Source organism: Trachypithecus francoisi, unplaced genomic scaffold (assembly GCF_009764315.1).
Source record: "Trachypithecus francoisi isolate TF-2019V2 unplaced genomic scaffold, Tfra_2.0 Lachesis_group3, whole genome shotgun sequence".
In the NCBI taxonomy this organism is placed as follows: Eukaryota; Metazoa; Chordata; class Mammalia; order Primates; family Cercopithecidae; genus Trachypithecus; species Trachypithecus francoisi.
The window spans coordinates 111,649,458-111,668,270 of record NW_022681468.1 but is presented as its reverse complement, the minus strand read 5'-3'; the positions used below and the strand labels follow the sequence as shown (position 1 = coordinate 111,668,270).

General features: G+C 37.3%; 1 protein-coding gene across 2 annotated transcripts in view; it reads right to left on the bottom strand.

The window, feature by feature from the left end:
* The window catches only part of PEAK1 (pseudopodium enriched atypical kinase 1), a 317,451-nt gene that overhangs the window by 96,280 nt on the left and 202,358 nt on the right, over positions 1-18,813 (bottom strand). The window lies entirely within an intron of this gene.

Below are 18,813 nucleotides of genomic sequence, written 5' to 3'. Positions count from 1 at the left end.
TAAAAGTCCCCTCAATTTGAAAACCATATTCAATATCTAAAAGGCTTTTATTTATTTTGAAAATCTACTATTTCAGAACTACTGACAACAAAATTAGAGGAGGAGATAAACTGAATAAAGGGCATATTCAATAGAAAGTTTAATGTTAGCAGGTGATTGTTTCATGTTTGAAAGATCTTCCATTAGGGTCAAATGTGCTTCATGTCATTCTGCTTGGCAGTGAAATGGTTACATTTCTTCTTTCTGTCTATACTTTTCCTTCTAACCAATTTTAGATAGTTACTACATATAGACTCATACTTTACCGTAACTTACCTCTGGAGTAAAATATATTATTTAAGACATTTCTTCATATACTTATACTGTGATGTGAGCTCTTTATCAACTATGTAGATGCTACCAAATGTTTTAGCATTTCTCCTCAGATTTACATGTCATACACTAAATGTATCAAGTTGAGTTCAAGCAACTCAAGATGACTGTTACTGATTTCAGGGAACAGATTCCTAAAAAGGGGTTTTACCACTCAATGTCTTTCCAACTTTAACACATATACCAACCTTTGGTTTTACTGTATAAATTGATAAGCCTTTGTGTCTTTTTTTTTTTTTTTTTGAGATGGAGTCTCGCTCTGTCACCTAGGCTGGAGTGCAGTGGCGTGATCTCAGCTCACTGCAAGCTCTACCTCCCGGGTTCATGCCATTCTCCTGCCTCAGCCTCCCGAGTAGATGGGACTACAGGCGCCCGCCACCACGCCTGGCTATATTTTTGTATTTTTAGTAGAGGTGGGGTTTCACCGTGTTAGCCAGGATGGTCTTGATCTCCTGACCTCGTGATCCATCTGCCTCAGCCTCCCAAAGTGCTGGGATTACCAGCATGAGCCACCACGCCCGGTCCAAACCTTTGTGTCTTAATGCCATATTTTCCTATTTCCAAACATCACAGTTTTCTCATAAAGAAATGATCATTTCTGCCTCCCTTTGATTAGTCGAAGGCTCTTTCTAGTGTTGATATACTAGATATACTGCTTGAAGTTCTAGCATATTCCAAATATTGACTTTTCATCATTTTGGTATATCATATGGGAAAAGCTAATTCAGTCTGTTTTTATGTTAATATGTTCATGGCCACATTCCAATGAATGCCAGGCACCTTGGAATATAGCCTGTCACTTAGCTAGGGGCATAAATGACTAATTCAGCATTGTATCTTAAAGACAGAAGCAGAAGTAGAATCTCTAACCCTGTGTTAGATGTCATACTTAGATCACACTGGCTTGCTCTGTGCATCTGATTCATCTGCTTTTTGTCAAACTTGGTATTCATTTTAGACTCCAATATTGTTCCAAATCAGGCTAAGCTTTAATATTAATGCAGTCTTCTAGTTAAAGCTGCGTGTAATCTAAGACTGGGTGCTGTGCCCTTTTTCATGCAGTTTCACATTTAGCTATTTATAACCTCTATGTTCAAGAAGCATCATGTTTTCTGCCTGGATTTGTGGGGTATTGCTCAATTGTGCACCTTGGAATTTAGCAATAGATTATTTCTCAGATCCTTGAACAACATGGGTTAGGAGTGCCGACCCCTCATGTAATAAAAAATCTGCATGTAACTTTTGACTCCCACAGAACCTAACTACTAATAGCCTGCTGCTGACCAGAAGCCTTACTCATAACATAAACAGTTGATTAACACATATTTTGTACATTGTATGTACTATATACTACATTTTTACAAAAAAGTAAACTAGATAAAGGAAAATGTTATTAAGAAAATCATCTTTGGAGCTGGGTGCGGTGGCTCACACCTGTAATCCCAGCACTTTGGGAGGACAAGGCAGGCGGATCACGAGGTTAGGAGATTGAGACCATACTGGCTAACACGGTGAAACCCCGTCACTACTAAAAATATGAAAAAAAATAGCTGGGCATGGTGGCAGGCGCCTGTAAGTCCCAGCTACTCGGGAGGCTCAGGCAGGAGAAGGAGAATGGTGTGAACCCAGGAGGCGGAGCTTGTAGTGAGCTGAGATTGTGCCACTGCACTCCAGCCTAGGTGACAGAGAGAGACTCCATCTCAAAACAAAACAAAACAAAACAAAAACAAAAACAAAAACGAAAAAAGAAAATCATCTTTGGGAGGCCGAGGTGGGCAGACTGCTTGAGCTCAGGAGTTTAAGAGCAGCCTGGGCAACATGGCAAAACCCTGTCTCTACCAAAAATATAAAAATTAGCTGGGTGTGGTGGTGTGCACCTGCAGTCCCAGCTACTTGGTAGGCTGAGATGGGAGGATGGCTTGAGCCCAAAAGAGGCAGAGGTTGCAGTGAGCTATGATCATACCACTGCACTCCAGCCTGGGCAACAGAGCCAGACCCTGTCTTGGAAAAAAAAGAAAAAGAAAATCATAAAAGAAAATGTATTTATGCATTAAGTGAAAGTGGATCATTGTAAGGGTCTTCATCTTCATTGTCTTAATGTTGAGTAGGCTGAGGAGGAGGAAGAAGAGTAGGGGTTGGTTTTGCTGTCTGAAGAGTGGCAGAGGCAGAAGAGGAGGTGGAAAGGGAGATAAGACAGGCAGGCACTCTCAGCGTAACTTTTATTGAAAAAAATCTGCATGTAAGTGGACCCACGCAGTTCAAACCAGTATTGTTCAATAGTCAATAAAACACAGAGATGATAAAAATCTGGGAAACAGTAATTGTAAAAATTTAAAAATTATTTATATTATTGCTTGAATAAGTAGGCAAAGCAGAATACAATGATGAAGTTTTATTCTTGTGTTTTAAAATCAAGAGCACAACCAGAAGAATAAACACAATTTTGATGAAGAGCAAAATTGGAGGACTGACATTACCCAACTTCAAGACATACTATAAAGCTACAGTAATCAAGACAGTGTGATACTGGCAAAAGAAAAGACAAATAGATCAATGGGACAGAACAGATAGCCCAGAAACAGATCCATACAAATACAGTCAATTCATCTCTGACAAAGGAAATTCAGTGGAGAAAGCATAGCCTTTTTCACAAATGGCACTGAAACAACTGGACATCCAAATAAAAAAAAAATCTCAACACAGATACTATATCCTTCACAGAAATTAACTCCCAATGAATCAATGGCCTCAATGTAAAACATAAAACAATAAAACTCCTACATGATAACATAGGAGAAAATCTAGACAATGTTGGGTTTAGTGATGACTTTTTAGATTTGACACCAAAGGCATGATCATGATCCTTGACAGAAAGCACTGGTAAGCTGAATTTCATTGAAATAAAAAACTGCTCTGCAAAAGATACTGTGAAGAAAATGAGAACACAAGTCACAGAGTGATACGAAATATTTGTAACACGTATCTGCAAAGGGGCTGTTATCCAAAATACAAAAAGAACTCTTAATTCTCAATAGTAAGAAAATGAACAACCAATTAAAAAAATGTGCAAAAGACCCAAAGAAACAGATAAAGATGATATACAGACAGCAAATAAAAAGATGCACCACACCATATGTTATTAGGGAATTGCAAATTAAAACAGTAAGGTACCACTACAAACCTATTAGAATGCCTAAAATCTACAGTAGTGACAAAACGAAAAGATAGCAGAATGTGGAGCAACAGAAACTTATCCACTGCTGTCAGGAATGCAAAATGGTACAGATTCTTTGGAAGACAGTATGGTAATTTCTTGAAAAACTAAATATAACTCTTACCATACCATCCAGCAATCAAACTTCTTGGCATTTACCCAAAAGAGCTGAAAACTTATGCCAAACAAAACCTGTACATAAGTGTTTATAGGAGCAGCTTGGGTGGTGAGAGAAGCAGCAGTGTCCAGGCAGCCCAACTTCACAAAGGCTCTCATTGCACCACAGCCCACAGGCACCAGGTCATACCCTTCACACTGCCAACATGCCCAAGAGGAAAGTCAGTTCAGCCAAAGGGGCAGTGAAGAAAGAGCCCAAGGAGATTGGCCTGGTGGTCAGCTAAATCTGCTCCTGCAAAAGTGGAAAGGAAGCTAATCCCAGCACTTTGGGAGGCCGAGGCAGGCGAATCACGAGGTCAGGAGTTCGAGACCAGCCTGGCAACATGGTGAAACCCCGTCTCTACTGAAAATAAAAAAAATTAGCTTGGAGTAGTGGTGGGCACCTGTAATCCTCGGGAGGCTGAGGCAGGAGAATCGCTTGAACCCAGGAGGCAGAGGTTGCAGTAAGCCGAAACTGCACCACTGCACTCCAGCCTGAGCAACAGAGTGAAACTGTCTAAAAAAAAAAAAAAAAAAGCAGCAGGAAAGGATAAATCTTCAGACAAAAAAGTTCCTAAAAAGGGAAAAGGGGAACAAAGGGAAAACAGGCCAAAGTGGCTAATCAAGAAACTAAAGAAGATTTACCTGCAGAAAATGTTAAGACTAAAACCGAGGCGTGTCCAGCCTTTGACGAAGCCAGAGAGAAAGAAGCCAAGTCTGATTAATATCTTACATCATGTCTTATCTGTGGTCACTATTTCTCTTTTTGCACAATCCAGAGGAATATTTTTATCAACTATTTTGTAAGTGCAAGTTTTTTTAGTAGCTCTAGACACATTTTCAAGAAGCATGGAATCCCATTTCATCCCATTTTTTTTTTTTAAGATCAAATGCCTTTTTTTTTTTTTTTAAGAAGTTAAATAATTTGCTGGTTAGTTTTTGGTGCAACAGCAGATAGTGTGGGATACTGAGTTATGGGAGGCTTTGACTGTCTTGGGTTTCAGCTTAACGTTCCATAGATGAGGTGTTAGTTTTAGGATATAGTTATATCCTATAATTCAAAGTATACTAAATGGCAACATGGAGCCACAGTCCTGCATTTAATCTCTTGAACATTTTAAATTACTTCTATTCCCATGTTGTTTTAGGGTAGAATTGATTCCTAAAGAAAAATACTCCTTGATCATGGCTCTCCTTATCAGAATTGTGTGCACTCTGTAACGTCTTTGGTTGTGGCAGTCTGTTTCCCTAATTACCCTTAATGTGCTGTGAAAGACGAAAACTTTGAGTATGTAGTATATATGCCATTAAATTGTGAATTGGTAGGATGTATGTAACAGCTTATGAACATGTGAAGATGCTTGATAGCCAGTACTTGATAGCCACATAAGGAAACTCTGCCTCCAAATTTTAAGCTGGGAAGTCACTGGAATAACTTTAAAAAAGAACTGCAATACATAGCTTTTTAGATTCTTGGTACATATGTTAAGAATTGTGTACAAATTGAGATGTCTGTGGACTGATCCTCAACACAACCAATAAAATCTCAATTATGAAAGAAAAAATGTTTACAGTCATTTTATTCATAATTGCTAAAACTTGAAGCAAGGAAAGTGAATAAACTGTGTTATACCCATACAACAAATACTATCTAATGACAAAAATGAGTTACCAACCCAAGAAAAGACAAAGACATAGAAGAACGTTAGATGTACATTATTAAGTGAAAGAGGCCAATCAATCTGAAAAGGCTAGATACTGTATGGTTCTAAATATATGATATTCTGGAAAATGCAAAACCGAATGTTGAGATAGTAAAAAGATCAGTGGTTGCCAGGAATAAAGGGGAATGGAGGAATGAATAGGTGGAGCAGAACAGAATTTTAGGGCAGTGAAACTATTCTATATGATACTATAATGGTGGATACATTACACAGTTGTCATTACACATTTGTCAAAACTCATAGAATGTACAACAAAAAGAGTAAATCCTAATGTAAACTATGGACTTTGGTTGATAAAGGGGTTCTAACAAGAAAACCATATTTTACATTTCCAGTTAGGCTTCTAATTTTTCTTTCAAGACTCTCACAGTGCTCCTGCTCAGCTCCAGGCTCATACAGGCCTAGGAACAGGTTAGGCTACAAATGGATCTGTGCTACTCTGAAGTAAGGGACAAGGCTCTGAGTGTGGCTCTTCCCCAAGACTTTCAACAGAGTTGGTGAGAAAATCCAACCTTAAGCAAACTGTGCTTTGCATCGCCCATCAACTTAAATCTGTTGCTTTTATCTTTATAGCTACTATATACTGTGTTTTGAATACTACTATGTATGACACATCTTTAATTCAATACAATAATCTTGAGGCGCAGTAACTATCATCATTTTAGTACATTTTAATAAAATGGCAGATTGAAGATATTCAATTCCTTGCCCAAGCTATACCACTTTTAAGTAGTATGCTGGGATTTGAACCCAGGCCTGACTCATTACAAAGTCCCATTCAACTCTGCAATCATGCTGTTTCTGTAATCTTTGGTAACCACATATCTTCTCTAGTTTCTGATCTCAGCACATCCGATTTCCCTCTGTACTTGACCACTCCCTTGTCTAGAGTCACTAGTATCTTTGGGAAAACGATACCGTCACTCTCGGTATTGTTTCCACAGGACTTCTATCAGTGAGGCCAGCAACTTCCTCTTACGGTGAATATTATGTTCATCTTTTCCTCTATTTTCTTAATTACAATGCTTGCATTAACTAGAAGAACTATGAATTGCAGGCAATGTTATATAGGGAAAAAAACACCGTTCTTCCTGCCAAAGTAAAAAAGCCAGGAAAACGACAGAAAAAACCAATCTTCTATTTAGAACAAAACAATATAAAATGATGGGTTACAAAACAGCTAAAGCGGCCGGGCGCGGTGGCTCAAGCCTGTAATCCCAGCACTTTGGGAGGCCGAGACGGGCGGATCACGAGGTCAGGAGATCGAGACCATCCTGGCTAACATGGTGAAACCCCGTCTCTACTAAAAACACAAAAACTAGCCGGGCGAGGTGGTGGGCGCCTGTAGTCCCAGCTACTCGGGAGGCTGAGGCAGGAGAATGGCTTCAACCCGGGAGGCGGAGCTTGCAGTGAGCTGAGATCCGGCCACTGCACTCCAGTCCGGGCGACAGAGCGAGACTCCGCCTCAAAAAAAAAAAAAAAAAAACAGCTAAAGCCTAATGTGTGAAATATGTGAAAATACCTGGTTTTGGTAAGACAGAAATATTTAACTGTAGAGAACGAACTCACTGATGAAAAACTGAAAGAATGGCCTAAGAAAAATAGGAAGTTATGACCAATTATTAAATAATAATATTTGTCCTTACCACCTCCATTATACTGCTTTGTATAGCAGCAATAAAACATAGATGTTACCCAAAGGGTTTCTTTCCATTGTACTAATTTTTGAAGGACTATCTCCAGTATGTTCTTAACTATTTTTGGAAATTAGGAAAGATTTGTCTATAGACTAACAAGTAAACTGACAGTATAGATTCAACTACTTACTGGCATAATGGAAAGCCAGGAAATGAGTGTTGAAAAAAGTTCTATACAAAGAAAATTGAAACCAGATCTAAAAAACAGTCTAGTCTAAGATAACCCTTTTATGTCTCTTTTTTAATATAAAGAAAAAAATTGTTTGCGACATATAAGAGAGGACATAGAAAGTCCAAGATTTCCATATATGTACTTTCAGCTATTGAGTCTAAACACTAGCAAATGGAAATTTTCAAAGTAACCCGAATGAAGTCAAGACACTGCATCCATTTTATCCCGGGCTTATTTATCCTTCAGGAAAATATGTCTTTTATACCAGAAACTATCAAACAAGCTAACAGATGGCAAGGGCACTGAATCAAGTCTAATTTGGGTTGAATTCAAATTTGATTATCTAGAGACATGAAAGCAATATACCTATATTAGCATCAGATGCCTAATGCTGATAAAAATGTTATGGAAGCATGATACAGAAGAGTTTTCTGGACTTAAAAGATCCCTTCGGGCTAACTAGTTAGAAAACTCTGGCAAAGTCACAAATTCCTTCTGCCTCAGGATCCTTTACCTACACAATGGGATGATAACTGGTCTTCCTTTCTATAAGATGCTGAGAGGATACAATGGAATATTTTAAATTTCTTCACTGGGTGTGGTAAGCAGAATAATGACCCCACAAAGACGTCCAAATCCCCAGACCTGTGAAATTGTTACCTTATATGGATTCTCCCTTAGAGCCTTCTGAAGGAATGCAGCCCTGCCCAAACCTTGATTCTAGCCCAGTGAAACTTATTTCAGATTTCCAGTCTCCTAAACTCCAAGATAATAAATGTATTGTTTTAAACAATTATGTTTATGACAATTGGTTATAACAGTAATAAGAAAGTAACACATTGAGTTTGGTCTCAGCTCTGACACTTTCCCTGTCTATGTATCCCTGGGCCAGTTATTTATGTCTTTGGACTTTAGTTTCCTCATCTGTCAAATAAGAATTAACAATAGCAACTATCAGCTGTTACAGAGATCGAACAGGATAACCAAGTGCTACAGCATAAGTGATTAAAAATGGCAACTATCCTTATATTTATTGGTTATGTTATACTAAGGAAATATAATGCAATTATTTTTACACAACCTACATTCAACTTATAGTTTCCATATATACCAGAGATGTATATTAAAACTTCTATCACTAAAGTTATTGGTAATATATTGATGTAGAAGTCATTAGTTTGTTCTTGCAGATCATAAAGTTGAAGTTCTTTTAGATCTCAAAGTTCCCAAAGAGAAGCAGCAATATATATATGTAATTCATTTTAAACCAAGGATTTTAAATCCAGTAAAAAGTCAAGACTCTGCACTGATTTTGTCCTTAGATTACCTCCATACCCTTCAGGAAAAAGCTCTTTTAGACTAGACAACTTTTGATGACCAAAGATAAAATTTTAAATAGGAATCTGAAGGAATAGGAATCCTAAAATAGGAAGAGAAATCACTGATTAAGAAAATAAATTCAGGCTGGGCGTAGTGGCTCACGCCTGTAATCCCAACACTTTGGGAGGCAGAGGTGGGCACATCACCTGAGGTCAGGAGTTTGAGATCAGACTGGCCAACAGGGTGAAACCCCATCTCTAGTGAAAATACAAAAATCAGCCAGGTGTGGTGACAGGTACCTGTAATCCCAGCTACTCGGGAGGCTGAGGCAGGAGAATCGCTTGAACCTGGGAGGAGGAGGTTGCAGTGAACCGAGGTTGCACCAATGCATTCTGGCTTTGTGTGCTCAGGGCAACAGAGCAAGTCTTTGTCTCAAAATAAATAAATAAATAAATAAAAATAAAAAAAATTTAAAAAATTTTAAAAATCACAAGGAAGTTTAATGATTTGGTTTTTTTAGCAATATTCAGCTAGTTTACATCAGGAATGATTATCTACAGGGTTTTCTACTTCTAGATCTGTGCTATTTTATTATACAGTAGCGATCAGCAAACTACGTACCATGGGTAAAATCTGGTCTTCCATGTCTTTTTGTAAATAAAGTTTCATTAAAACAGGCAAATGCATCCATTCACACATTGCCTATACCCGCTTTTGTGCTACAAAGGCAAACTGAGTAGTTGCAACAGAGACTATGCCCTGTAAAACCTAAAGTACTTAAAATTGGCCCATATACAAGAAGTATACTGTCCCCAATGTTACAGCATATTACTTCTCAAGGCATGTAAGTTTATTTTATCTTTTAAGGTGTTTCAAAACAATAGATTTTTAAAATGAATTTTCTGCAAAGTATTAAGGTTACACAAATAAAGGAATATTGTGGCTTGATGTACCATACAATATTAAATATGGATGAAATTCTGGATAGTACAGGTTCTATGGCTCCACTAAGATACCATGAAGGTGAGTTCAATTCTGGCTAAATAATGTTGATTTATTAACAGCAAAATTACTCAGCATGTAAATGCTGAGCAAAATAAAATAAGGACTTATTACTGCTATGATTATTATTCAATAAAAGCGACTGCAGGCTGGGCATGGCGGCTCACGCCTGTAATCCCAGCACTTTGGGAGACCAAGGTGGGTGGATCATCTGAGATCAGGAGTTTGAGATCAGCCTGGCCAATGTGGTGAAACCCCATCTCTACTAAAAGTACAAACATTAGCCAGGCATGGTGGCGGGCACCTATAATCTCAGCTACTCAAGAGGCTGAGGCAGACGAATCACTTGAACCCGTGAGGCAGAGTGTGCAGTGAGCCAAGATCACGCCACTGCACTCCAGCCTAGGAGAAAAGAGTGAAACTCCATCTCAAAAAAAAAAAAAAGTGACTGTAAACAAGTTTGATCATAATTTATATTCAAAATTGATCATGATTAAAAATGCAAAATACTGTTTCCTTCTCTAGTGTTTTCATAAAACATTTATTCATTATTATTTACTGAGTTCCTCATCTTATCCTTTTACAAGACTCATACAAGTTATGTTTCTTATGATCAAGTATGGGAAAGAACTAATAACTATTGGATATGAAGATGTTCTAGAAACTAAAATATACAATCATTGAATTTTCAAAATAAACTTATAAAGAAAGATTTTTCATTTCCATTTTATAGATAAAGAAACAGATTCAGGGAAAGTGAACATTCCCTCCAAGGTTAAGCTATTAGAGCCATTAGGGTGGCTAAGCTGGGAATTCAGCCAAGGATTTTTAGTGGCCAAGATTCTCTTTTTAGTACTTTTCCTAGTTCATAATATCTCAGATTCAATGACCTCTTTGGTATATTTGGTATTGAACTGTTGGTCCAGTTGACTACCTGTTCAAGTTCTTTGGATTTAAAGTTCCTTTTGAGAAAATAAAAAATTAGCCTTGCTTACTTGGGGAAGTGGAATAGCCCTAACTTTGGGAAAAAAGGTAAGTCAGGTTCCTAACTTTTAAAATAAATAAAAGTTTATTTATTTTATATACTGTTTATACAATTGTGTCATCTAAAGCACATGGATCTCCTCTGGACTCAACAAGACAAAATACAGACATACCAGAGACTCATAAGAGAATCTGACAAAAATTTATTCAGTCCATTTTCTTTCTAAAGTTTGCTTGTTCCTATTCAACAGAGGCCAGACAAAGGACATTTTATTTATCTGCTCTACTCACTAAACTCTATACTTGTATGTAGATCATCTACAAACAACAAACCAGGGCAATCTTATCTCAAAAGTCCTATGAAAAAGTCATAAATTAATTCTGATTTAATGTTATGACCCTGGCTTTTTATAAAGAGTGATATGAGAAACATCTCATCAGACAGCATTTCTAGCTCTTTTACAAAATCCCAGCCTGAGATATTTGAATTATTATACCTGATGTCCCTTATATAAGGATCAATGTAATACCTCCTAAAGTTCAGTATTAGCAAAAGTGAATTTTTCATTTATTAGCAATAAACATCTTTTTAAAGGAACACATAAGCTTGAAATTTGAAAAAAAATTCTTTTGAATAAAGAAAATTCTGAAAGATCATAATTCCCTATGCTGAATGTATTCTGAAAGCAGTATGTTTGCAGTCAGAAAACACTGAAATCCAATTAACTGGAACCCTTCATTAACTGGAATAATGTTCTATGCAATGCTTTCAAGAAAAGGAAATAGAACAAGACATGCAAAAATTAGGCTTTGGGAGAATCAAGGTAAAATAAAAAATTGTCCCTATACACAAAGAAATTAGCCTAGTAGGGGAGTAGAAATATATAAATAAAATGACAAAACACAGAAAATGATAATTAGGACCCTAAGATTTACAGATAAAGAGTTCTGGGAGTTCAGAGATCATTTCTACATGGCTTCCAGTAGAAAAAATAAAGGTTTTAAAAACAGGTGGCGGCCAGATGCGGTGGCTCATGACTGTAATCCTAGCACTTTGGGAGGCCGAGGTGGGTGGATCACGAGGACAGGAGTTCAAGACCAGCCTGGCCAAGATGGTGAAACCCCGTCTCTACTAAAACTACAAAAATTAGCCAGGCGTGGTAGCAGGCGCCTGTAATCCCATCTACTTGGACAGCTGAGGCAGGAGAATCACTTGAACCTACACAGCAGAGGTTGCAGTGAGCCAAGATTGTACCACTGCACTCCAGACTGGGTGACAGTGAGACTTTGTCTCAAAAAAACAAAAACAAAAAACAGGTGGCACAAACCTGGGCTTACACGATGAACAGGATTTATTTTCCTTCTTGTTTATTAAGACATTATTTGCCTACAATAACACTCACCAATTTTAAGTGTACAGTTTGATAATTTTTGTTATTTGTATACAACTGTATAACCAACATAACAATGAAGATATAGAACAATTCCCTCACTCAAACAAACTGTCCTTGTGTCCCTTTGTACTTGATCCCTTCTCCCTAACTCCTGGCCTCACTAACCAGTTCAATCTGCTGTCAGTCACTATTGTTATTCCTTTTCTAGAATTTCATATAAATAGAATTATATATTACATAGTAGTCATGTTTGACTTGCCTCACCATATTGTTTTTGAGATACATTAATCTTGTGTGTATCACTATTTGGTTCCTTTTTATGGCTAGTATGATTCCATGGAATGGATATACCATAATGTATTCTTCTCCAATTTTCAGCTATCATGAATAATACTATTATAAACATTCAAGAACACATTCCTGGGTGGGCATGTGTTTTCATTTCAGTTGCGTAAACACCTTTGTATCTGTTCATTCTCACACCTCTATAAAGACATACCCAAGACTGGGTAATTTATAAAGAAAAGAGGTTAAGGCCGGGCACGGTGGCTCACATCTGTAATCCCAGCACTTTGGGAGGCCGAGGCGGGCAGATCACGAGGTCAGGAGACCAAGATCATCCTGGCTAACATGGTGAAACCCTGTCTCTATTAAAAATACAAAAAAAAAAAAAAAAAAAAAATTAGCCAGGCGTGGTAGCAGGTGCCTGTAGTCCCAGCTACTCGGAAGGCTGAGGCAGGAGAAGGCGTGAACCCAGGACGCGGAGCTTGCAGTGAGCCGAGATCGCACCACTACACTCCAGCCTGGGTGACAGAGCAAGACTCCGTCTCAAGAAAAAAAAAAAAAAAAGAGGTTTAATTGGCTCATAGTTCTGCAGGCAGGCTGTACAGATTACTGTTTCTAGGGAGGCTTCAGGAAACTTACAATCATGGCAGAAAGCAAAAGGGAAGCAAGCACATATTCATATGGCCAGCAGAAGAGAGAGAAGTGAAGAGGAAGGTGTCACACACTTTACAACAACCAGATCTCGCGTAAGAACTCTATCATGAGAACAGCAATGGGGGAGTCCGGCCCCATGATTCAATCACCTCCACCAGGCCTCCAAAACTGGGAATTACAATTTGACAAGAGATTTGGGTGGGGACACAGAACCAACCATTTCAACCTTAAAATGGAATTGCTAGGTCAAATGGTGAGTGGCTTAACTTTATATGGGTATTACCACTATATTGTTTTTCAAAGCTTTGTACCATTTTTGCATTCCCACTTGCGATATATGAGAATTCCAATTGCTCTACAACCTTGTCAACACTTGGCATTGTTGGTCTTTTGTTAAAATTTACATTTGTCAGATAAGTGATGTTAAGCATCTCCCCATGCGCTTACTGACCATTCATATATTTACTGTGAAGTTCATGTTCAAATCATTTGCCCATTTTAAATTGGGTTTGCTTATTGAGTTGTAAAACTTCTTCATGTATTCTAGATACAAGATCTTTATCACATATGTTTTGCAAAAATTTTCTCCCAGTTTGTGGATTGCCTTTTTAACTGTCTTTTGGAAAGCTAGTTCTTAAATCTGATAAAGTATAGCTATCCCTCAGTGTCTGTGGGGGATTGATTCTGGGACCCCTGAGGATGCTCAAGTCCTTTATATAAAACGGTATAGTAATTGCATATAACCTATGCATTTTCTTGTATACTTTAAATCATCTCTAGATTACTTATAATACCTAATACAATGTAAATAATTGTTGCATCGTATTGTTTAGGGAATGACAATAAAAAGTCTGTACATGTTCAGTACAGACACACCAACCTTTTTAAGAAAAATATTTTCGATATGTGGTTGGTTGAATCCATAGATGCAGAACCCATGGCTATAGAAGGCCCACTGGACATTTAAACGATAACTTCTTTTAGTTTATGCTTTTAATTATCTTTTTCTTTTTTTGAGATGGAGTCTCGTTATGTTGTCCCTGCACCTAGTCAATGATCTTTTAAAGAAATCTTTGCCTAACACACGTAACAAACACATTTCTCTGTGGTTTCATGTACAAGTTGAATACCTTTGTTACACTTAGATTTATGATCCATTTTGAGATATATTTTTTATTTATATTTGTTTTTGTCACTACCAGACTGTTTTGATTACTACAGCTTTACAGTAAATCTTGAAATCAAATAGTTTGTCTTCCAACTTTACTCCATCAAAATTGTTTTAGCTATTCTAGGCTGTTTATCTTCCCATACAAATCTAAAAACAACTTGTCCATATCTTCAAAAAACCTGTTGTAATTCTGATAGGAACTGCGGTGAATTTATGTCTATTTGAGGACTGCCATCTTAACATATTTTTGAGTCCTCTGATCAATGAAACAGTACACTGCTCCATTTATTTAGGTCTTCTTTAATTTCTCTTTGCAACATTTTGTATTTTTCAGTGTATAAGTCTTTAATATGAGGGATCTTCGGAAAGTTCATGGAAAATGTATATTATGGAAAAACCGCATAGATTTCAAAATTTTTCTGCACCAAATAAACTCATACTAAGTTGTGATAGCATGTCTGAATGGGATCTAGTTTGAGGTGTTAAAAAGAATAAGACATCAGTCTGAAGAGTCCTTATCAGAGAAACATTAATTCTGCTAAAATTGAAGCAAGAACAAACATCAACTTTATAGTAAAGCTTGGGTGGAAGCATGGTGAAGGAACTGATGCCTTATGAAAGTTTATGGGGTCAATGCCCCAAAGAAATCAGTAGTTTACAAATGGATAACTTCTTTTAAGAAGCAACAACACGATGCTGAAGATAAAGCCTGCACTGGCAATCCATTCACACTAATTTGTGAAGAAAAAATTAATCTTGTTCTGCCCTAACTGTAAAAGGACTGATGATTAGTAGCAGAAACAATAGCCAATACCATAGACATCTTATATTAGTTCAGCTTACCGATTCTGGCTGAAAAATTAAAGTTAAGTAAACTTTCCACTCAATGGGGGCCAAAACCATTACTCCTAGATCAGCTGCAGACAAGAGCAGAGATTTTAATGGAAATTTTAAACAACTAGGATCGAGATCCTGAAGCGTTTCTTCAAAGAATTGTACAGGAGGTGAAACATGGCTTTACCAGTATGATCTTAAAGACAAAGTACAGGCAGGGTGCAGTGGCTCACACCTGTAATCTCAGCACCTTGGGAGGCTGAGGCAGATCATTTGAGCCTAGGAGTTCAAGATCAGCCTGGGCAACACAGGGAGACCCTGCCTGTACAAAAAATTTTTTTTAAAAAGCTGGGCATGGTGGCATGCACCTGCAGTCTCAGCTGCTCAGGAGGCTGAGGTGGGAGGATCACTTGAGTATGAGATGTTGAGGTGGCAGTGAGCTTTGCCACTGTACTCCAGCCTGGGTGACCAAGAGAGACCCTGTCTAAAAAAAAAAAAGGCAGGTTGTGGGGAACACAAAGTACAGTCAAAGCAATGGCTACCAAGACGTGGAAATGGTCCATTCAAAGCAAAAGTGGACTGGTAGCCAGCAAAGGTCATGACAACAGTTTTCTGGGATGCTCAAGGCATTTTGCTTGTTGACTTTCTGAAGGGCAAAAGAATGATACTATCTGATTATTATGAGAGTGTTTTGAGAAAGTTAGCCAAAGCTTTAGCAGAAAAATGCTGGGAAAAGCTTCACCAGAGAGTCTTCCACCACAGCAACATTCCTGGTTCATTCTTCTCATTAAACAAGAGCAATGTTTTGACAGTTTTCATTAGGCATCTGCCTCAATGTTCTGATTTGGTTCCTTCCGACTTCTTTTGGTTTCCTAATCTTAAAAAAATTCTTTAAAGGGCAACTCATTTTTATTCAGTTAATAATGTAAAATATACTGCATTGATGTGGTTAAATCCCCAGAACCCCAGGTTCTTTAAGGATAGACTAAATGGTTGATATCACTGCTTATAAAAGTGTCTTGAACTCGGTGGAGCTTTTGTTAATAAATAAAGTTTGTATATTTTTTCATTTCCACAAACTTTTGGAAGTTTTCATATTTTTTGTTAAATTTATCCTAAATACTTTGTTTTTTGATGCTACTGTAAATGGAATTGCTTCTTAAAAATTCATTTTCTGAATGTGTACTGCTTATAGAAATGAACTGATTTTTGTATATTGACTGTGTATAATGCTACCTTGCTAAATTTTATTATCTTTTAAAAAACTCATTATAGTTTTCCACATATATGACCATGTCATCTGTAAATAAGGCTAGTTTTAATTCTTCCTTTCCAATCTGTATGCCTTTATATTTTGCCTTATTGCACTGGATAAGTCTTCTAGAACCATGTTAAATAAAAGTGGTAAGAGTGGACATCCTTGCCTTGTTCCTGACATTAGGCAGAAGGCACTGAGCTATTCATCATCAAAGATGAATATAATGCTATCTGTAGGTTTATTTGGTAGATAACCTCAATTAGGTTGAGGAAATTTCTTTTTTTTCTTTCTTTCTTCTTTTTTTTTTTTTTGAGATGGAATCTCACTCTGTCACCCAGGCTGGAGTGCAGTGGCGCGACCTTGTCTCACTGCAAGCTCCGCCTCCCAGGTTCACGCCATTCTCCTGCCTCAGTCTCCCGAGTAGCTGGGACTACTGGCGCCCACCACCACGCCTGGCTAATTTTTTTGTATTTTTAGTAGAGATGGGGTTTCACCGTGTTAGCCAGCATGGTCTCGATCTCCTGACCTCGTGATTCACCTGCCTCGGCCTCCCAAAGTGCTGGGACTACAGGTGTGAGCCACCGGGGAAAATTCTTTATAATACTAAAGTTTCCCCATTATTTTGATACAAACATTTTTGTCATGACAAGATGTTAGACTTTGTCAAATGTTTTCTCGCATTTATTGAAATAATTTTTTTTGTGGTCTCCTACATTCTATTAAAATGGTGAATTATGTTGATAGATTGTTCAGATGTTAAACCAACATTGTAACCCTGGGATGACTGTATTATTCATTTTATTTATTGTTGGATTTAATTAGCTAACATTTTGTTAAGGAAGTATGCTTCTATTTTCATGAGGAATGTTGGTCTTTAATTCTCTTTTCTAATATTTCTTGGTCTGGTTCTACAACCAGGATTTTTTTTTTTTTTAAGAAATGGGGTCTTAGTATGTATGCTAGGCTGGAATACAGTGGTTATTCACAGGCACAATTACAGTGCACTAAAGCCTTGAACTTCTAAGCTCAAGTGATCCTCCTGCCTCAGCCTACTGAATAACTGGGACTAATGGCATACACCACTGCATTCAGGTATATTTTGCATTTTTTCCCCCAGTTTCTCCTTTCTGATTCACTAGACCAGAAAGGCTATACGTTTTTCCATGTGTGGGCCATTGCTACCCATTTCACACTGCACAGACTACACTTAGTTCCTGGTTGCAAGTGAGTGTGGGGGTGGTGTGGAGAGAGAAGGGAATGATATACTAAACTACTCAAGGAAAGGTATGAAGGTAAGAAATCATATGAACAGTGAGATGCAATGAGATGAGCAATAATATAATTTGAAGTTAGGATTAAATCATGTACATTGTTGAATACCAGTTAGATCTAAGAGTATGGCCAATGAAATATATATTTTAGACAGAAGGATAATATAATCATATCTATACTCTAAATTAAGATTAATGTATGTACACTGTATATAATGAACTGCAATACAGGCAATGACTGGAGGTAGGGAGAATAATAAAGAGGCAGTTCCAGAAGTGCAGGTGGGAGGTAGTGAGGTCTTAACTAGGCTAGTGGCAGAAAGAGTAGAAAGGAAAGATTGGAAATGAGATGATTCAGCAAATGACTGATGACCCCGAAATTTTTCAATTATCTGAATTATCACAAAAAGATAAGATTTTTATGGTTATTTGGAGGGAGCGTACACATTGTTTATATAATTGTGAGGGCTATTATACAAGCAAATCAATGTAAAATAATTTCTTTATATGTATGAGCATAGTTAATTTGGTGAACAACAGACAATTACATACTGTGATTATAAGGGTTTTAGTATCAGTTACCATATAGTAGGTACTCTTTAGTCAGGATATACCTATACAGGTGCTAAATTAAAAATCAACCTTATATCTCAAATTTACTTCCTAGTAGAGTGTAATGCTGCCATAATTGCAAGTCTAATTATGGGGTTGTCCATACTGCAGTCCCATCAGTCCTCATACACCAAAGACTGGAAAAAGACTGTGAAGACTGGAAAAAGAATAAAGTCTCTTTTGACTGAGATACTACAAAAACAAAAATGACTTTCTGGCTACCATTACTGCAAAGAATAAAACTCAATTGAAAACAATATGTAGCACTTAAAAAGTACTCATTATCTTCAAAGCACCATTTGGAGTCTTGGTAAAATTATTTGGTTTTAGAGAGTTGATTAACAAAAATGTACTAGGCATTGAGGTTTGATTTACTTAAAAGTTGCAACTTTTACTCAGAAGCTTCAAGGCATTTCAGAAAAAATTAAATGCCTTTTAAAAGTTGCCTTGTTACCACTTAGATGTTACTTGACTAGGGAATACATCCCTTTTATCAACATATGATTGGAGCTGATAGGTATATGAGAAATTACCTCAGATACTTGAGTAAAAATAATTATAATGTTGCCAATATAATAGCTCACTACAATTCATACAAGTTAAAATTTAAAAAACCGTGGAGAACCAGTTAATCATCCATCAAACTGCTTTTAAAATAGGCAATATGTATCAAAACATCCCCAGGCAAAATAC